This window comes from Carassius carassius, chromosome 1 (genome assembly GCF_963082965.1).
Source record: "Carassius carassius chromosome 1, fCarCar2.1, whole genome shotgun sequence".
Taxonomy (NCBI): domain Eukaryota; kingdom Metazoa; phylum Chordata; class Actinopteri; order Cypriniformes; family Cyprinidae; genus Carassius; species Carassius carassius.
Window position 1 is genome coordinate 2,225,515 of NC_081755.1, and position 20,684 is coordinate 2,246,198.

Genomic DNA, 20,684 nt, shown 5'->3' on the forward strand with positions numbered 1-20,684 from the left:
TCATGAACCCACCAAGAACAGCCTTGCCTCAGCCAGTTTTCCTGGAATTTGCCGCTGACTCTGATGTCTCTGTAGTGGTTAAACTTGAAATATTTGGTACTGAGAAATGGACCGTGTATATTGATTGTGATTTTGAAGAAGAAGTGGAGAAGTGAAGTGACATTCGGCCAAGTATGGTGACCCATACTCAGAATTTGTGCTCTGCATTTAACCCATCCGAAGTGCACACACACACACTGTGAGCACACACCCGGAGCAGTGGGCAGCCATTTATGCTGCGGCGCCCGGGGAGCAGTTGGGGGTTCGGTGCCTTGCTCAAGGGCACCTCAGTCGTGGTATTGAGGGCGGTGAGAGAACTGTACATGCACTCCCCCCACCCACAATTCCTGCCGGCCCGGGACTCGAACCCACAACCCTACGATTGGGAGTCCGACTCTCTAACCACCAGGCCACGACTTCCCCTAAACCTGGATCTCCTGCGTGGGAAACGACAATTCTGCCACTCCACCACCAGTGAGTCAGTTACATTTGGTTACATTGTTGTGCCATTAGATGGTGACAAGAGACTGTATTTACGAGTCAGTAACAAAAGTAGTACAGTCAGTAGCAATCTAGCGTGTTCTGTACCTGCATAAGAGGAAATTACTTTACATACCAGCAGATGTCAGTGGTCCATATTCTTCAAGAGAAACTGAAACTAGACTGAAACTAGAACAATGGATATTTAAACCATAAACAAAGCAGCTCTTTCTCTTCATTTCAGATGGCCATCGCATTATTAGTGGTCGACCAATACTGGACAGTATTTGGCTTTTAAATATATAATTTTTTTGTGACATATTATTTTGATATATGTAATATGTAACATGTAATAATAATTTAATTTCACTGAGCCTGCAATCTTTTTCGTATACAGCTGTGAGGTCTTCTGAAGTGTGCATTTGTAGACTGCATAAACACATGTGCTCTGTGTTTAATGGTCAGTGTTTCATATGATTCCCAGTGTGCACCAATTTACCAGAACATCCTGGGTGCACTGTTGGTTGCACTGTTCGTTCCTTTCCTATTTTTAACAATTTATTTGTTTATTTAATTATATATATAATTACAGAGTCAAGAAGTTGCCATCTACGCAAATCCCTTCATTTTATCAAATTTGTATATTTATTTATTTATTTATTGTTTAAATTATATAGTTTAGTAAATAATATGAAAATGACATGATGTCTCCATTTGGGTTCATTCTTGGTAGAAAAAAATGATAAAAAAATCTTCCAGGTTCCATATGCAGAGTGAAATGAGAATGGACCAGCATTTAAAGATAATTCTTATAAACTCTGTTATTATTTATTTTTGAATTATGCTTTTACTGTGTGACCAGGGGCATTGCTAGGCCCTTTTTAGGGGGGCTTCAGCCTAAAATGGATTTAGCACGTTTTTCAATCTGCGGCAGCGCCGAGCCAGTTCTTGTAATTGCAGTTTACATAATGTTTCTCATCCAATACGTCTTCGCTGTGTTCACCTTCAGCCCTTATCAAAGTGTGATAGTTGTTTTTTCTTCCAACAAAAATTAAGCGATTAACACCCATGAAAACACTTTAGAAAACGATCATGATTTTTTTTTTTTTACTTTTAAAATGTAAAACATATTATTGTGTATTTCGCCATTACATCATGCAGCATGCACAGAAATGATTAAAGACACACATTGTCTGAAAGCACTCAATGACACAGAGAGAAAAGTCATGTGGAGTTATTTTGTTTTGTATTATTAAATATTTTTTTAATAAGTAATAATGAATCATTAGTGTATTATGATACATATCTTAGAGTATGAGAAGAGTAAAGGTATTTGTGATATTTTTTTTAAGCATTTTTGTCACGTGCTACTTTGCTATTCGTTACTGGTCCTTTATTTTGACAGATAACTACTTGGGAAAAAGATATCTGACTGATTAAGAAATTGTTGCGTGTTTTATAAATTATTTTCTTTATTTTAGTAAAACGATTTTTGTGCAGTTTTTGCCGTTTCCATGCCTCGTACTTTGACGAACTCCTCCTACAGTTTTAATCGGATTATCTTCAAATTTGGTGAGGGTCATCATAAGACCTTTGTGACGTTAAATTGCGAAGCTTTTGAGTTTTCGTCAAGGGGTGTGTCCCTGGCGGCCTGACAAAGTTTGATGTTTCGCCGTGAAACAGGAAGTTGCTGTAACTCAGGCAAGCAATGTCCAATCTGTCCCCAAACTTCACACGTGTGATGGGTGTTCTGTCCTGAACAAACACCCATGACCAAATTCAGTTATATTCATAGCGCCACCTGCTGGTAACAGGAAGTGACATGGTTAACATTGTTATGGACTCCTAGGAACATATTAAAAAGTGTCAACAAGTGTTAAAAACGCTGGCAACATGCTAGAAACATACCAATACATGCTAGCAACACTTAGCTAAATGCTAAAGCATGCTAGTGATGCAGTGAAAAAGGAATTTGCTGTAACTAATGCAAGCAATGTCCGATCTGCCTCAAACTTCAAACGTTTGACAAGAGTCCTGTCCTGAACACATCAACATGCCCATATTTAATTATATTCATAGTGCCACCTGCTTGCAACAGGAAGTGGCATGTTTAACACTGTTAAGGACTCCTTGCAAAATAATAAAAGGCATCAACAAGGGTTAAATAGGCTGGCAAAATTTTATAAGCATGCTAATACATGCTAGCAACATTTAGCTAAGTGCTAAAGCATGCTACTAATGCAGTGAAACAGGAAGTTGCTGTAACTCAGGCAAGCAATGTCCGATCTATCCCAAACTTCACACGTGTTATGGGTGTTCTGTCCTGAACAAACACCCATGACCAAATGCAGTTATAGTCATAGCGCCACCTGCTGGTAACAGGAAGTGGCATGTTTAACACTGTTATGGACTCCTAGGAACATATTAAAAAGTGCCAACAAGTGTTAAATAAGCTGGCAAAATGCTAGTAACCTACTAATACATGCTAGCAACAATTAGCTAAGTGCTAAAGCATCATATTATTGCAGTGAAACAGGAAGTTGCTGTAAATCAGGCAAGCAATGTCCAATCTGTCCCCAAACTTCACACGTGTGATGGGTGTTCTGTCCTGAACAAACACACATGACCAAATTCAGTAATAGTCATAGCGCCACTTGCTGGTAACAGGAAGTTACATGTTATGGACTCCTAGGAACATATTAAAAAGTGTCAACAAGTGTTAAAAAGGCTGGCAACATGCTAGAAACATACCAATACATGCTAGCAACACTTAGCTAAATGCTAAAGCATGCTAGTGATGCAGTGAAAAAGGAATTTGCTGTAAATAATGCAAGCAATGTCCGATCTGCCTCAAACTTCAAACGTTTGACAAGAGTCCTGTCCTGAACACATCAACATGCCCATATTTAATTATATTCATAGTGCCACCTGCTGGCAACAGGAAGTGGCATGTTTAACACTGTTATGGACTCCTTGCAAAATAATAAAAGGCATCAACAAGGGTTAAATAGGCTGGCAAAAATTTATAAGCATGCTAATACATGCTAGCAACATTTAGCTAAGTGCTAAAACATGCTACTAATGCAGTGAAACAGGAAGTTGCTGTAACTCAGGCAAGCAATGTCCGATCTATCCCAAACTTCACACGTGTTATGGGTGTTCTGTCCTGAACAAACACCCATGACCAAATGCAGTTATAGTCATAGCGCCACCTGCTGGTAACCGGAAGTGACATGGTTAACACAGTTATGGACTACTAGGAACATATTAAAAAGTGCCGACAAGTGTTAAAAAAGCTGGCAACATGCTAGTAACCTACTAATACATGCTAGCAACAATTAGCTAAGTGCTAAAGCATCATATTATTGCAGTGAAACAGGAAGTTGCTGTAAATCAGGCAAGGAATGTCCAATCTGTTCCCAAACTTCACACGTGTGATGGGTGTTCTGTCCTGAACAAACACCCATGACCAAATGCAGTTATAGTCATAGCGCCACCTGCTGGTAACCGGAAGTGACATGGTTAACACAGTTATGGACTACTAGGAACATATTAAAAAGTGCCGACAAGTGTTAAATAAGCTGGCAACATGCTAGTAACCTACTAATACATGCTAGCAACAATTAGCTAAGTGCTAAAGCATCATATTATTGCAGTGAAACAGGAAGTTGCTGTAAATCAGGCAAGCAATGTCCAATCTGTTCCCAAACTTCACACGTGTGATGGGTGTTCTGTCCTGAACAAACACCCATGACCAAATTCAGTAATAGTCATAGCGCCACTTGCTGGTAACAGGAAGTTACATGTTATGGACTCCTAGGAACATATTAAAAAGTGTCAACAAGTGTTAAAAAGGCTGGCAACATGCTAGAAACATACCAATACATGCTAGCAACACTTAGCTAAATGCTAAAGCATGCTAGTGATGCAGTGAAAAAGGAATTTGCTGTAACTAATGCAAGCAATGTCCGATCTGTCTCAAACTTCAAACGTTTGACAAGAGTCCTGTCCTGAAAACATCAACATGCCCATATTTGATTATATTCATAGTGCCACCTGCTGGCAACAGGAAGTGGCATGTTTAACACTGTTATGGACTCCTTGCAAAATAATAAAACATCAACAAGGGTTAAATAGGCTGGCAAAATTTTATAAGCATGTTAATACATGCTAGCAACATTTAGCTAAGTGTTAAAGCATTCTACTAAGGCAGTGAAACAGGAAGTTGCTGTAACTAAGGCAAGCAATGTCCGATCTTCCCCAAACTTCACACGAGTGATAGGTGTTCTGTCCTGAACAAACACCCATGCCCATATTTAATTATATTCATAGTGCCACCTGCTGGCAACAGGAAGTGGCATGTTTAGCACTGTTATGGACTCCTTGCAAAATTATAAAAGGCATCAACAAGGGTTAAATAGGCTGGCAAAAATTTATAAGCATGCTAATACATGCTAGCAACATTTAGCTAAGTGCTAAAACATGCTACTAATGCAGTGAAACAGGAAGTTGCTGTAACTCAGGTAAGCAATGTCCGATCTATCCCAAACTTCACACGTGTTATGGGTGTTCTGTCCTGAACAAACACCCATGACCAAATGCAGTTATAGTCATAGCGCCACCTGCTGGTAACCGGAAGTGACATGGTTAACACAGTTATGGACTACTAGGAACATATTAAAAAGTGCCGACAAGTGTTAAATAAGCTGGCAACATGCTAGTAACCTACTAATACATGCTAGCAACAATTAGCTAAGTGCTAAAGCATCATATTATTGCAGTGAAACAGGAAGTTGCTGTAAATCAGGCAAGCAATGTCCGATCTTCCCCAAACTTCACACGAGTGATAGGTGTTCTGTCCTGAACAAACACCCATGGCCAAATTCAGTTATAGTCATAGCGCCACCTGCTGGTAACAGGAAGTGACAAGGTTAACACTGTTATGGACTCCTAGGAACATTTTAAAAAGCATCAACGAGTGTTAAATAGGCTGGCAACATGCTAGAAACATACTAATACATCCTAGCAACACTTAGCTAAGGGCTAAAGCATGCTACTAATGTAGTGAAAAGGAAGTTGCTGTAACTCAGGCAAGCAATATCCGATCTTCCCCAAACTTCACACGTGTGATAGGTGTTTTGTTCTGAACAAACACCCATGACCAAATTCAGTTATAGTCATAGCGCCACCTGCTGGTAACAGGAAGTGATAAGGTTAACGCTGTTATGGACTCCTAGGAACAAATTAAAATGTGTCAAAAAGGGTTAAATATGCTGGCAACCTTCTAGAAGCATACTAAAACATGCTAGCAACACTTAGCTAAGTGCTAAAGCATGCTACTAATGCAGTGAAAAAGGAAGATGCTGTAACTCAGGCAAGCAATGTCCGATCTGCCCCAAACTTCACACGTTTGACAAGGGTCCTGTCATAAATAAATCAACATGCCCATATTCGGTTATAGTCATAGCGCCATCTGCTGGCAACAGGAAGTGTCATTTTTAACACTTTTATGCACTATTTGCAACATTTGGGTAAAATATGCCATTGTGTGCTAATCATGCTAGAAATATTTTCAAACATTCTAGCAACACTTAGTATGTGCAAAACGATGCTATTAATTCTATAAAACAGGAAGTTGTTGTAACTCATGCATACAATTCCCCATCTTACCCAAACATCACATGTTTTATAAGAGTACTGGCCTGAACACAACCAAAGGCCAATATTCAATTCTAAGTATAGTGCCGCCTGCTGGCAACAGGAAATGAATTATTTTATACTAACTTAAACATGACTTGTCTTAGGGCTGGGCGATATACAAAAAAAAATGATATCTCGATATTGTCAAAATTTTTACGATATTCGATATATATCTCGATATGTTTGCATTTAAATAATAAAAAATAAAACATGATTTTCTTTTGCCCATTAAAAAAAAAACAAAAAAACTATTTAGATTAAACAGCTAATTTAAGCAATTAAAAAATCTAGACTAAGAGATAACTTACTGCTTTTTATTAAATTTATTACAGAAAGTGCATTCTGTCAACTTTTTAGTGCATGCAATTCACAATTTAAACTATGCAACTGGGATAAGTATTTTATTTTAATTTTTTAAACAAGTTTTTAAGCTAAGAACACAAGTCTGTCAACTGTCTGTGGTTTTAAGAGAAGCTCTGTGGAATGAAACTATGTTCCTACTGACACTAAAAACCCTCTTAGATGGGGAGCTAGTTGCTGAAGCACATAGCTATTTCTTATATATAAATATATATAAATGAATAAATACCAAAGACTTTTGCATTCTCTCTGTCTATATTATGGAAACTGGTAAACATATCAGTGAAATTCCCCAATAGTAATTCCAAATGGCCATAGCCTATGTTTCTCTATTCAAACATCAGCGGCCGAGTAAGTGCATTTATTTTGCGATCACAAATGCAAACAATACAGTTGAGATCTCACGACAGAACGCAGACCGGCTGAACGACGCTTTCATTAGATCGCTCAATTCCAGCTTGTTAGTGTTTTCAGATTATCGTCGGCGGCTCTTCCGCAATGAGGAGTGAGCACGTGCGCATGGTTGCCAGATTGCTTAAAATAAGCAAACACCGGGCAGAAAATGTATCCTTGTAACAGTGGAGCTCTGATTCGGAGATTTAAACTCTTGTTATCTGGCAACCGCTATCATTAAAGCTCTCGTAGTAGAGGGGCGTAGAGCAGTCAGCAGTTACAGGTTCCTTTTTTGAAATATTCGATATTCCCGATATATTCAAATTGTACATCGTCGTCAAAATTATTCCGATATTATCGCTAATATTCGATATATCGCCCAGCCCTAACTTGTCTGATCTGCCCGAAACTTTGCATGTTTGGTAAGAGTCCTGGCCTGAAGAAATTTACATGTCAATATTCTGTTATAATCATAGCGCCACCTGTTGGCAGCAGGAAATGTGGCACAAATATTTACTATTTTATAAGCACTGTTCCTCCTAGGGGCACTGGGTGGTGGTGAGCCCGAGTGCGAGGGCCCTTTCATCGCTGCTTGCAGCTTTAATTTGGTATTATTTTGGATAATTGCACGTAAAAAATTATTTACTTTTTAATGCACTTGCAAAATGTGAAACTTCCATCTTATTTGCAGTCTATAGCATTTTAGAATTATTTGTAAAATAAGTTTTAACTTAACCTGCTTTATATCTTTATTATTTAATGCAAAAGAGATTTATTAAAACAAGTTTATAAGAGTCATACATCCATTTAATCTTGATCAAGAACAACGAATGATCAATGATTTGGAGCGAGATCGGCCTTTAGATCATTTTAAAACGTCAAATAGCCTTCAATTTACAGGTTATAACTGCATCTGCCTCCGTTGTAGACTTGTGACGATTATTGTTTTACGCGGATCCCGTACTGTAACCTTAAAAAAATGTGCTCTATTATTATTCATATTCAACTGTTTGTGCGTAAATTATTAAGATGAGAGTCAACACTGTGAATTTCATCTTGCAGCTGACAACAAAACAGTTGTTTTTTAATAAATAATTAAAATGTCTAATTTTTCACAATTATTAGGCTACTTCTGCCTGTGCTTTGTGGCAAACTTAATGCATGTGCTTAAACACAGAATATATTAATAAATGATATTATTTGTTAATTGTGTCTTTTTTCAAATACATAAATAGGAGTAGATGCAAATTAGAAATAGTAGTAATAAATTATAATAATATAGTATAACATAACAACTTTATTACAGTAATTGTGAGTTTGGAACAGTTCACTATCAAGCATCAATTGTGATTCGATATAATTGAAGCTTGCACAGGTATCTTATAGTTAATAATGGTAATATTAATATATAATACTAATATATATTCTAGGTAATTTGGAGATGGAACTGGATGAAATAGAGTTAAATAATTTAACAGTTTAACAGTATTATGTTGCATTCACACCATACGCCAGGGATAGGCATAATTAAACACACCTGCACAAGGCAATCAGTGTTTTCGAGATTACTCGTGCTTTTGTGCATTTACACTCGTCTGCCGCCCAAGTTGAAAATTTTTAACTGTGGCGTCAATTCGTGCTGCGTTAACCAATCAGGAGCCTGCTCAGGAGTCACTCATTCAACATGGAGGAACGACTGATGTTGTCATTGAGCAGTCAACCAGAGCTTTATGACACAAGAATCACACAAAAGTTCATATTTCAGGAATAAAAAGGACCTTGGAAGAGTGTGTTGTAAATACATATTTAACTTTTGAGTCACGTACACATTTATCGACCCGCTGCCTTCCCGCCATTTTTTACAACTATTTTCCCCCTAATATAGCCTACAGCTATATACAGCACTTGCCACTCCCACAAGAAGCGGATTTCGCCTCAGACGCATGACAATTTTGCTTCAAACTTTTGCTTTCTACGTGAATGCATTCAAAATGTTCAAGCGGCAAACTAGATGCGGCAGACGCGAATTTGACGATATATTCGCGTTTGGTGTGAACGCAGCATTAAGGTTAAACTCTTAAAATAATTAATTTACCACTGCAAAATTTACACACACACACACAAACACAAATAAATATTTAAGCGAGCCTACAGCCTTGACAGCATTATGGAGAATATTATTCAGTTGCATTTCTTAAACTCATTGGCACCTAGTTTTTAATTGTAATTTATTTAAGCAATTTTTTTAATAAACCATCATTTGAGGCATCTTGAACACTAATTGGTTCATAACATCACAGAGCCTAATTAGCATAGCATGTGAGCTACATAATACAGTACTTCAAATGTACTTTCACTGCATTTCCTTGCATCGCCAAATAATTCTTACCCAGACAGCAGGCAGTGTTGGCCCAGATCCGGCCCGCATGGATTTCATGCCAGATGTGGGCCGAATCTGGGCCAACACTATGTTGCTGTCTGGTTATTTATTACAGAATGACTTTAACTTTCTGATTTATACTAAATGTAGTAAATTCCTTTAGACAAGGGTTATGTTTATATTGCATTACAGTTAAAAATAATTCCACAATTCCTACTGCATTTTTGTTTTCTTTTGTGTTCTAGAGAAGATATGAATGCCATAAATTGATCTAAATAATATTCATAACATCAACTTATTAAAGAAGATGTATATGTGGAACTGAAATTAAAAATGTTCAAGGACAGCTGTAAAGATTACAAAGAATTAAGAAAATGGGAAGAGAAGCTGTATGCATTGATTTGTTCAAGGAGCCTTCAGGAAGCATCAGATCTGGGTGTCACAGTGCCGGAGGCTTTGGATTGATTTTCTTCAGCTTCTCTGTGATAGACAAGTACTGCTTTTTCCTCTCCTCCTCAGAGAGTGAAGATGGATTGATCTCCAGGAATTTATATGCATCTCTAGACTGAACACTGAAGATGCCTACAGCTTTCTGACAGCACACACCAAATCTCTTCCAGTACTGAAAGATAAAGACATGCCACCATTAATCACATTTACTAAAATATATTTTATTAAATACATGGACATAACTGAATTAGTTTCAACTTCAATAATGAGCTGCACTGATAATAACAATAATAATAACAACAACAACAACAGTAACACTGCAATGATACATGGGTAAAGAAAAAAATCCTGCATTTTTTCATAGTGATTTTAAAGGGTTAGTTCAATTTAAACTAACAAACTACCATTAAACCAAACATCGCAACGTCCTCTCCAAATCTTGGTTGGCTCGCTCAGATTGTCCGTTACTTTGGGGATGATAACCCGAAGACAAGCTAACTGAAGCTCCTAGCAATTTACAAAACTCTTTCCAAAATTTGGATATAAATTGAGATCCCCTGTCAGAAACCACGTCTACCAGAAGGCCATGAAGCCGAATGACGTGATCTAGGACAGTGACCGCTGTCTCCTTGGCAGTCGGTAATTTGGGCAAGGGAAAAAAATGTCCCGCTTTCGAGAATCGGTCCACTACGGTCAAAACGACCATCATGCCATTAGAGGGCGGGAGGGCGGTAACAAAATCTAGAGCGATGTGGTACCAGGGTCTCGAAGGGACACACAGCGGTTGAAGAAGCCCATCAGGAGGCCGGTTAGATGATTTACCACTGGCACAAACTGAGCAAGCCAAAACAAAATGCTGGCTCACCAGAATAGTTTTCAGGAGCCGAAAGTAGCGGCTCTGGCCGGAAGTGGTCCTGGGGGTTCTCCCGGGGGACGGACGGCGCAGGCGGTGCGATGGGCGCAGTGGGAGATTTGAGCTGATGGATCCGCTGGGTGAGCTCGGACACCTGTGCCACCAGCGCTCGGATAGCGCGTCCGGTGTTAGAGATGCTCTCCTGCTGCTGATCCATGCGTTTGCCACTGTGGTGCATGAAGTCCGTGAGGGTGTAGGTGCTCGCTGCTTCCATATTAGTGAGATCGTTCTGTGACGGTGGGGTGAAGGAGGAACTGGAAACAGATGCGAGTTAACAATTTATTAAAGATGAGACACACAAACAAGAGTTCAGTAACAAGGCTGGGAAGACGACAATCCAAGATGGTGGGGAGACGGTGAGTAAACCAGGTGAAGATGGTAAGACGGCAGCAGGAGAGGATGGCACAGGAACTGCAGGGAATAGAGCCGAAGGTAAGTCTGGTGCTGAGTGATAGTGCGGAGAGTGGATGAGGTTCCGGGGGAAGACACGGACATCCAAACGCATACAACACTGAAGCAAACAGACAAGGTAGCGACATTAAACAACGATCTCACAAACACAAGACGTGAGACAAGCCAATATATAGGGGATGAGTAATGAGTGACAGCTGTTGCTGATGACAATTAACGGAGACGCCCACAAACTAATCAGTGCAGACGCGAAACACACAGACTTCACCACAAAGTGCAAACCCCCAAGATCACGGTTTACCAACCGTGACAATAACATATCTCAATTTTATTAAAGTAAAATAACAACGGTAAATATAAGGTAGCATGCACAATTAATGACTAGAAGCTGGAAAACATTACTTATGCAATAAGGCTGGTTTATCATGGAAACAAATAGATTTTTTTTACCATTAGCTGTTCATGTTAGCTCTGTTGTGCGGTCAGACATTCAGGCTACAGTTATATCTGCTAGGTGACATGTAAGCTGCAATCAGGGTCACATCTCTCTCTCTCTCTTTAAAGATATGTGCTATATACAGTATATATATATATATGTGTATGTGTGTGTGTGTGTGTGTGTGTGTGTGTATGTGTATGTATACATATTGTGTGAGAATGCTGGATCAGGAAAGACAGAGGAAGGCAACAGGTAGGTCTAACATCAGGTGGAAGTGTAGAAGTAGCCACTTGATACTAAAAGGTTCATTTTTTAATAAAAAGTAGGGGTGTAACGGTTCACAAAATTCACGGTTTGATATCATTTATTAAAACCAACATCATAAAGTATGATTTTTTTTTACTTTGAGCAATGATGGAGCTTTACGCGACTCCTCTTAGGAGCATATAAAACAAAACAGCTCCTTGGACAAAATTAAATGTAATATATTAGAAACTAAAGAGCACTTTTGAATGTTTGGTAGCAACATCGTTATTAGGATTGGGCATCGGGAACCGGTGAGTGACTTGTTTTAACTGTTTATTCTGTTTGTAACTTTTTATTATTTGATAACATTGTTAATTATATATATATATATATATATATATACCATATAATTTTGGTAGGCTAACAGTGGCTGTGTCATATACTTTAAAATAAACTGTAATGAATTACAAACTTCAAGATCATCGGGAAGAAGGAGGCGGGAACTGGCAGACAATCAATTCAAACTTTAATTACAAAATAAAGACAAAACAGCGTGTCAGCCCCTCACGGACGACTGACGCGCACAAATAAAAACCAAACACAAACTAAAGCCCAGGCCTGGTCCGCTCTCGTCCGTCACTGTCGTCGCTCCGGCTTTATATCCCTCCATCTCCTCTATGGGACTCGAGACCGGTGGGTCGGCCTCGCTCCTGTTCCCACGTTTCTCTGGGCCTCGCCCCACTCGTCACATAAACATTTATTATTTCAAGCCCATACATGATGATGTATCCGGCACACTTATTTATTTAGAAGTGGGGATGGGGGGGGGCGCCAACATTTTTTGCTGCATACCCCTCTAACACTGGATAGTTGCACCCCTGAAATGCACTAGACCCTTTCTTGTTACAAGGAAAACGTCTCAATTCTCAATTCAAATGAATCAAATAAAAAATCAACTCAGAAGCTCAAATAGACGCGGGTGAATGCACGCGCGTCACCTGATCCACAAATGCACATTTCACTAGTTCACGCTTACATATAATTAGCTGAGGTATGGTATGCATATTTGGCGTGCTGTCCGGGGAAGGGCTCCGAGCTCGGGAATGGCCCGAACCTAGAGTACCCCTCCTTCCCCGTCTATTTATAAAGTGAACTCAAAGTGAGGAGATGGGGTGGAGGAGGGATGCTGATAAACCGTCAATGGATAGAGGGAAGTCAGCGATATTTATACTATGGGATTGATTACTTGATTATGGTCCACCTGTGTTGATTAGGCTAAGTATCTGACGCGCTCCTCCCGAATCTTATTAATAAAATTTCATTTCACTAGTTCACGCTTACATATAATTAGCTGAGGTATGATATGTGTATTTGGCGTGCTGTCCGGGGAAGGGCTCCGAGCTCGGGAATGGCCCGAACCTAGAGTACCCCCCAAAAAAGCAAATGTACAAGAGGACAGCCGCCAGTTTAAAGAATGTCCCCCCCAAAAAGCATAGAGTACTGGCGGGGGCTGATTTGGTTTCCTGAGAAGTCGTCTCGTTGGCTGGCTGGAAGGGCCTACGTACTCCAGAGGGAGCGACCTGGGCATTGGGAGATTAGGCCCTACCGGCTGCAGCTAGTGAACTACGTAGTTGTTGGCGCCCGGTCGGTAGGGCTCGAGCCGATGCTCAACTGGAGCTTGTGGCGTTGGAACGGTGAGCCCTACCGGCCGATGAGGAGGAGCAGCGTGGTTGTGGTGCCCGACCGGGAGGACCCGAGTTGCCTCGACCGGAATAGGTCACGTGTCGGCGTACGGGCCCTACTGGCTGATAGCCCCTGCTATTCAGTGGGCGAAGGGCCTAAAGCTGACCGAGAGGGCCCATGAAGCCTCCGACAGGAGATTGAGACTCAGAATGACGGACGTCTGGGTCCTCTTGGTTTGGCAGATAAAAAGCTTTGGGCTGGCCGACAAGGAGGACTCTGGCGACATCCGAAGGGAGATCCCGACTCACGGCATCGGATGGATGAGACTCACTTGTGGCCGGCAAGCATAGGCCCGTCCGGGAGAACTCTCGCCAGACGTCTGAAGGGAGCACACGCATCAGACGGGTAAGCCTCGCCGGACGGGGAGAGTGGAAAGGAAAACCCGACTGGGAGGACTCTCGCGGCATCTGATGGGGCATTAAACTCAGAACATCGAACGGGTAAGCCTCGCCAGGTGGGGTTAAAAGATGTGAGGGTAGCTGAGGGTAGCTGAGAGTTGTTGGGGTTTTTTTTTTTTTTTTTTTTTTTTGCAGGATTTGGCGAGAGGACGAGACTCGTAGTGCCGGACAGTTAAGCCTCGCCTATCGTCAAATGGAAAGGGAAGTTGCGTGGCCGAGAGACTGTTACCGACGTCCGAAGGGAGCACACGCATCGAACGGGTAAGCCGACCGTAGAATGGAAACGTAAAGCAAGTCTGTCCAGGAGGCTCTCGCCGGCGTCCGAAGGGAGCACGCGCATCGAACGGGTAAGCCTCGCTCACCATAGAAAAGGAAAAGGTAAGGTTGTCTAACCGGGAGGCTCTCGCCGGCGTCCGAAGAGAGCACACGCATCGAACGGGTAAGCCTCTCCGGATGTGTGACAGAAAAGGTAATGATAGGTGGCCAGGAGGCTCTTGCCAGCATCCAACGGGGACTTCCTGTTCCCCAAAAACAACTGGGTGAGCCTCGCAGGCCGTAGGATGGAAAAGGTAAGTTTGTGTGGTCGTTAGGCTGTCGTCGGCGTCTTATGGGAATTTGCTACTCACGGCAAGAGACGGGTAAGCCTTGACGACCATAGGAAGGAGGGAGGGTTTAGTTGTGTGTTTGGTACCTGCGGCATCGAACGGCTTGCTTGTAGGTTTTGTAACCTAAACCACGTGGAATGGTCGTGGTTGGCTGGCCAGGAGGCTCTCGCCAGCGTCCGATGGGAGCACTCTCATCGAACGGGTGAGCCTCGCTGGCCAAGGATGGAAAGGTTGTCCAGCCGGGAGGCTCTTACCTTCGGCCGACAGGATCTTAGCTCCCGGAATCGAACGGTTAAGCCTCGCTGGCCAAAGGACGGAAAAGGTTGTCCAGCCGGGAGGCTCTTACCTTCGGCCGACAGGAGCTTAGCTCCCGGAATCGAACGGTTAAGCCTCGCTGGCCAAAGGACGGAAAAGGTAAGGTTATCTGGCCGGGAGGCTATGGCCGGCATCCGGTGTTAATCTGGCTTTTTAATCGGTTAAGCTTCGCTGGTGGTCGGATGGAAAGTCCAAGATTGCTTAAGCGGGAAAGCATCTGACAGGAGTTTAATACTCACGGGCCTGGTTTCACAAATGGGGTTATGCTTAAGCCAGGACTAGGCCTTAGTTAAATTAAGATATTTAAGCAACTTTTACAAAAATGCCTTAGAGAAAAATTTTACAGGTGTGCATCTTGGCACAGAACAATGACACTGACATATTTTAAGATGTGTCAGAGCAAGATATTTTCAGTTGAGACAGCTCAAACATGTATTTTAGTCTGGGACTAGCTTAAGCCTTGTCTGTGAAACCATGGGACGATGTCATACGAGTAAGCTTTGCTGATAGTTGAACGGAGAAGGCAAAGGTTGGCTCAACCGGGAGCACTCTTGCAGCGCCTGACAGGGAGTTTGATACTAAGGAGGATTTGGTTGTCTACGAGGGTAGACGCTGTGAGGCTTACTTGAATAATTGTTTAGCAAATCCAATAAGCTGCTTCCGATAATGAGTCCGAAAAATCTTGGTGCAGTCATTGTATTCGAAATTAAGTGTGCAAAAATAAATTGGATTTCCTGTGCCAGTGTACCCCAAATAGGTGCCATGTATCGGCGATGTGGTCATTGTTGAATTGTCATATTGTCAGCACATGAGATCGATGGTACGTATCGACGATGTAATCGTGCATGGGTGGAGTAAGAGAAAGATTCTTTATACTTGTCTGAGCTTACTATTTGCCATTTTAACCATGCAGGTGCACGAAAAAGCCTATGGAATCACCAATAATCGAAAAAAATATATATTTTTTGGACGTACTGATAAACTGGCATTAAATATAAAATACTATATTTAAAACTGCTAGTTCATGTAGTCGGCACTACTGTCATCTCGCTTGTCCTGGTTTTTTTTTTTGGTTTTTTTTTTTTTGCTATAGTAGATTCCATTTAAAGTCCAACGATTTAACCCTAATATGGACGTAAACAAGTGCCTTAAATATAAGGTATTCAAAAACCGGTAAGTTCATATATTTGGAGTGAGTTCGGTTGAAATGATGGTCATGTGCGCTCCGGACCGCATGCCTCATGATGGGACCGACGCACCGCCCCTGAGACCAGAATGAGATGCATTCTAATGTAACTGTGGCATTAAATTCCGTTAGTGAGAGCTCCTTTAAAATATGGCACGTATCGGATTTACCTGTTAAAGTACGATGGAATACCTTATATCTGCAAACGATGCATGTCTATTTGGGGATGGAGACTTCTTTGCCACCTGCAGGCTCACGTCATCCTTTGAGAGCACGGGCGAGCGTGAAGTGCAGTGCTGAGATGGGATAACAGAGCGGTTTGATAGCCGAATTATGGTAGGCCGCCTAATAATTATAATAAGAAACGTTGATTGGAGAATGGGCCTAATATAGTCTTGGCTATTGTCGATACATGATGCTGTCACCGCGACCTAGGATGCATGGCATACCTATAAGCAGAAATGTTTTTTTTTTTTTTTATTATTTTTTTTTTTTCTCTCGTGTGAACAGACGCTGCTGTGGCAGTGGGGAGATACGGGAAAGGCTCCTGCAGGAGCAGACACTGCTGCGGCAGTGAGGAGGAATAGGAAAGGCTCCTGCGGGAGCAGGCACTGCTGCGGCAGTGGGGAGATACGGGAAAGGCTCCTGCAGGAGCAGACACTGCTGCGGCAGTGAGGAGGTACAGGAAAGGCTCCTGTGGGAGCAGACACTACTGCGGCAGTGGGGAGGTATAGGAAAGGCTCCTGCGGGAGCAGACACTGCTGCGGCAGTGGGGAGGTATAGGAAAGGCTCCTGCGGGAGCAGACACTGCTGCGGCAGTGGGGAGATATGGGAAAGGCTTCTGCGGGAGCAGACACTGCTGCGGCAGTGATGAGGTATAGGAAAGGCTCCTGCGGGAGCAGACACTGCTGCAGCAGGGAGGAGGTACGTGCAAGGCTACTTGCTTCGGCTGCTGTAGATGTTGGCTGTGGGAAGAGTAAAAAAGGGTTAGTAACATTTGATGGGGCAAGCTAAAAATGAATGGGTAGCCTACTGTGTCACCAGCTCAGCAATTGGTTGCCTGATTTGACAATTCCTCAAGCCTTGTCCACGTTATTAGGTTCCTGTTGGAAAAGCATCTTTCCTCTCGTTTGGCCTCTGGGCTCTTTAGACTGTCTCCCGAGTGGATACGTTTGGAACGCTGTTTTTCACGTTGTAGTATGGACTGTGGAAACAGAGGCTTTTGGAAACGATGAAGCATGTTTAGTCTTGTAAGACGTTGTACCGAAAGACCTGATTACAGCAGTAACGTTAGCCCCTTACCAGTCACCCCCCATTTTTGGCATTGAGACAGAAATTACATACCCAAAATAAAGATGTTTCTGCTCATGATTCTTTCTGACTAGATCCATGATCAACGTTTGTCCACGAGCTAACACTTTCGACGTTTACCGTTCAGGAATAGGAATCGTTTTCCTGGCATAATTACTGAATAACTGTCACTGAAATGATGTTTTATCGAAATATTGGTCAATTGGCTTTCAATTGATGCAGGGTTTATCCAGATCAAGTAAGAGAGTGATGTTTAACGTGCTGTGCAAATGAACGATAATAAACTGGGGCGGTTGGCGATGCTTGCAAGCAAATGGGTTAATGGCAGTTATGTGCTATTCGCTTCCAAGTGGTTTCTAAAGATGTTTACTTGCCAGTTTTTTCGTATTACGGTCCTTAAAGTCCCCGTGAAACGGAAGTTGCAAACGACTTTTCTCCAGTGTTGTGACGTATTTCCGAGAGAAACGGAATAATAAATGAGGAAAGTAGTGGGTGTGGCTTATTTTCCAACTAGCACCTGATTGGATCTAGATAAGTAGGTGTTTAATTAAAAAAATGGAGGCAGATCTAAATGCAAGTTTACAATCGGTTGTTGAGGATTACTCGCCACCTCAATCACCGCAATTTAGTTTTCAGCGGGAAAAGGAGAAAGATGAGAACAGGAACACACGGAGGATCATTTACAAAAATGCACCTCCTTGCCATCTCTCCTTTCACGCGCTGTCAATGCTCGCCACACACAGGCAGCCTGTCTACTGTCAGTGTCAGTTTGAGGGGCGTGGTTACGGATTAAGCAGACACCAAATTCCTCAAGCCTACGTCATCGGTGAAGGTCCTCCAATGCAGAGGGGAGGGGCATTAAAGATTATGAAGGCAAACTTTTTTTTTTTTGTTTTTTTTTTTTTTGTTGAGTGGATTGGCTCGCATGGATGAATTGTTCAGCACAAAACGATCAATTTAGGCAAACAAAGTAAATATAGTCAATTTTGATTTCATGTGGACTTTAAAAGGCGGCAGTTATTTTACTCACACTTGCTATCCTGCGTTGAAACACTATGGCGGATGCGTTTTAGATGAATTTTGGGTGATCACACCGGTGAATGGTGAAATAGGTCCCTAAATTATTTGGTCCTACCAGAAAACTTGCATAGAAATTAAAATTTAAAATTAAATTAAGCATTTAGCAGAGACTCTTTTATCCAGAGACTTACGAGCCTTTTTTTTTTTTTCTTATTATTCCTTCATGGAACTTAAGTCTGTATCATTTCCGTGAGGTTTAAACGTGCGCGGTAAGGCGAATGTAATGCCTTTGCTTCGTGGTTAAAAGTGGCATCATCATCCGACGGAACGTTTGTATCTGTAGTCCAAATCTATGCGCAATCCACACTTCAGATCAGCAGGTGGCGGTAATGCACCTTTACGCTGGTTTGCCAAAACCGCAGAAGAAGACGGAACTGCGTCATGACGTCGTTTAACAAACTTTAGCCGCGAACCTGCTTTTAGATGCAACACTTGGATGCTAACTGCCGTAAAAATCCAATGCAGAAAAAGAAGAACATGTTTTTAGCGTCTTTGCCTGAAAATGTATTGGTTAACGTTGCGCTGTCTGCGCCGCTGCCGGAACGCCGGGGTGAAAGGCTGGGCCGCGGTGAGAACTGGGGTTCGACCCGGGCTGGTTGGGTTCTTTCTGCTGCAATCCAGCGCTCGGGGAGAGCTCGGTCTCGGGCGGCACGATCGTTGTGTCGAGCAAGGCGAGCTCGGAGCTTGCACGGTCTATTGGGCACGACGTGTGGCTTGGCGAGGAGAGCAGCTGTCACGATGACGCTTAATGCTGCTCAACGGCCGTGTTTGGCTGGGTAGAAATGATCTCGGGTCCGGCAAAAGCAGCAGGTCTTATAAATCTCCTGTGTAGCTCTCTTCGTTGGTACGAGAATTGGGTCTGTGGTAAGGTGACAGACGAAGCGAACCAGCATGCTGATAAACCGTCAATGGATAGAGGGAAGTCAGCGATATTTATACTATGGGATTGATTACTTGATTATGGTCCACCTGTGTTGATTAGGCTAAGTATCTGACGCGCTCCTCCCGAATCTTATTAATACAATTTCATTTTAATCCCTACATGCACAAATTATGATAATTTTTAATACAAACTATAACGTTTGTATTCACAAATATGTCTCTATTTTAACAAAATGCTTCACATTCATGTAATTCTTGAATCTGTAGACACCGGTTGAAAAGCATTTGTTTCATTGTAGTGACGCACATTCGCAAATTTTTCAAATCGTTTACACGTTAATGAATTGCACCAGTAGTTTGGGATGTGTGTGGGACGTGAAATGCTGAAAACTGCTAAAATTAAGTCTCAAAATCCAAATGAACCGAACAAGATCTCGAACTAGATGTCAGTTAATGCACGCGTGTCACCCGATCCACATATGCATGGATTCCTTTTTGCACGAGCAATTTATGATATATTAATGCAGAACAGAACATTTTTATTCGCAAACATGTCTGTATATGCATCACTGCTCAATCATTTAATCCTGAATAAAACTGAAAGGCATTTGTTTGTGGTTCGTAAAATACATGTATAAAATTGATGCAGTACATTGATATTTTTGCATGCATCTATTAATCATTTTGAGTGTATTTTCATCCCATACATTAGACATTATATTGCCTGTTATTGCTAAATTTTTCTAACGAAAATGGTTCCAAACAGATCACAGATCACTGTTTTGTGTCTCTGTGCAATGGATGGTGTTTACTTATTGAATGAATCAGCTTTCTGAATGAATCGTTTGCATAAATGTCTCAGTGATTCACTCATTAACAGTCAAATACTTTGTTTCTGAGTTTCTGAATTAATCAGCCCTTTGAATTAATCGGTGTTGAATCTCAATGACTCTCTCATTAACATTCACTTACTGTCACCAACTGGCAGTTTTAATTTCACATTTAGACAATTTTTCATGTTTTAAATTATTTCAAATATCAGTTTCAACATTTTATGTTAAAAACAAAACATGTGGCCTATTTATACATCTGTAACTGCAGTTTTAAATGAATCAGATTCCAGAAATATTTCTTATGTTGGAATGAAAGACACTAAGTACAGAAGAAGTGCTTCTTATTCTTACCCAATATTATAAAATGGAGGAAATAGTTGAAACTGAACACAATCTTGCTACTCAAGTTGTGTAAGAAAAGTTATATATATTTATATATATATATATATATATATATATATTGTAAAAAAAAATCAGAAAAAATGCATTCCGAGCAGATCATGTCTCCGCCCCCTCGCGC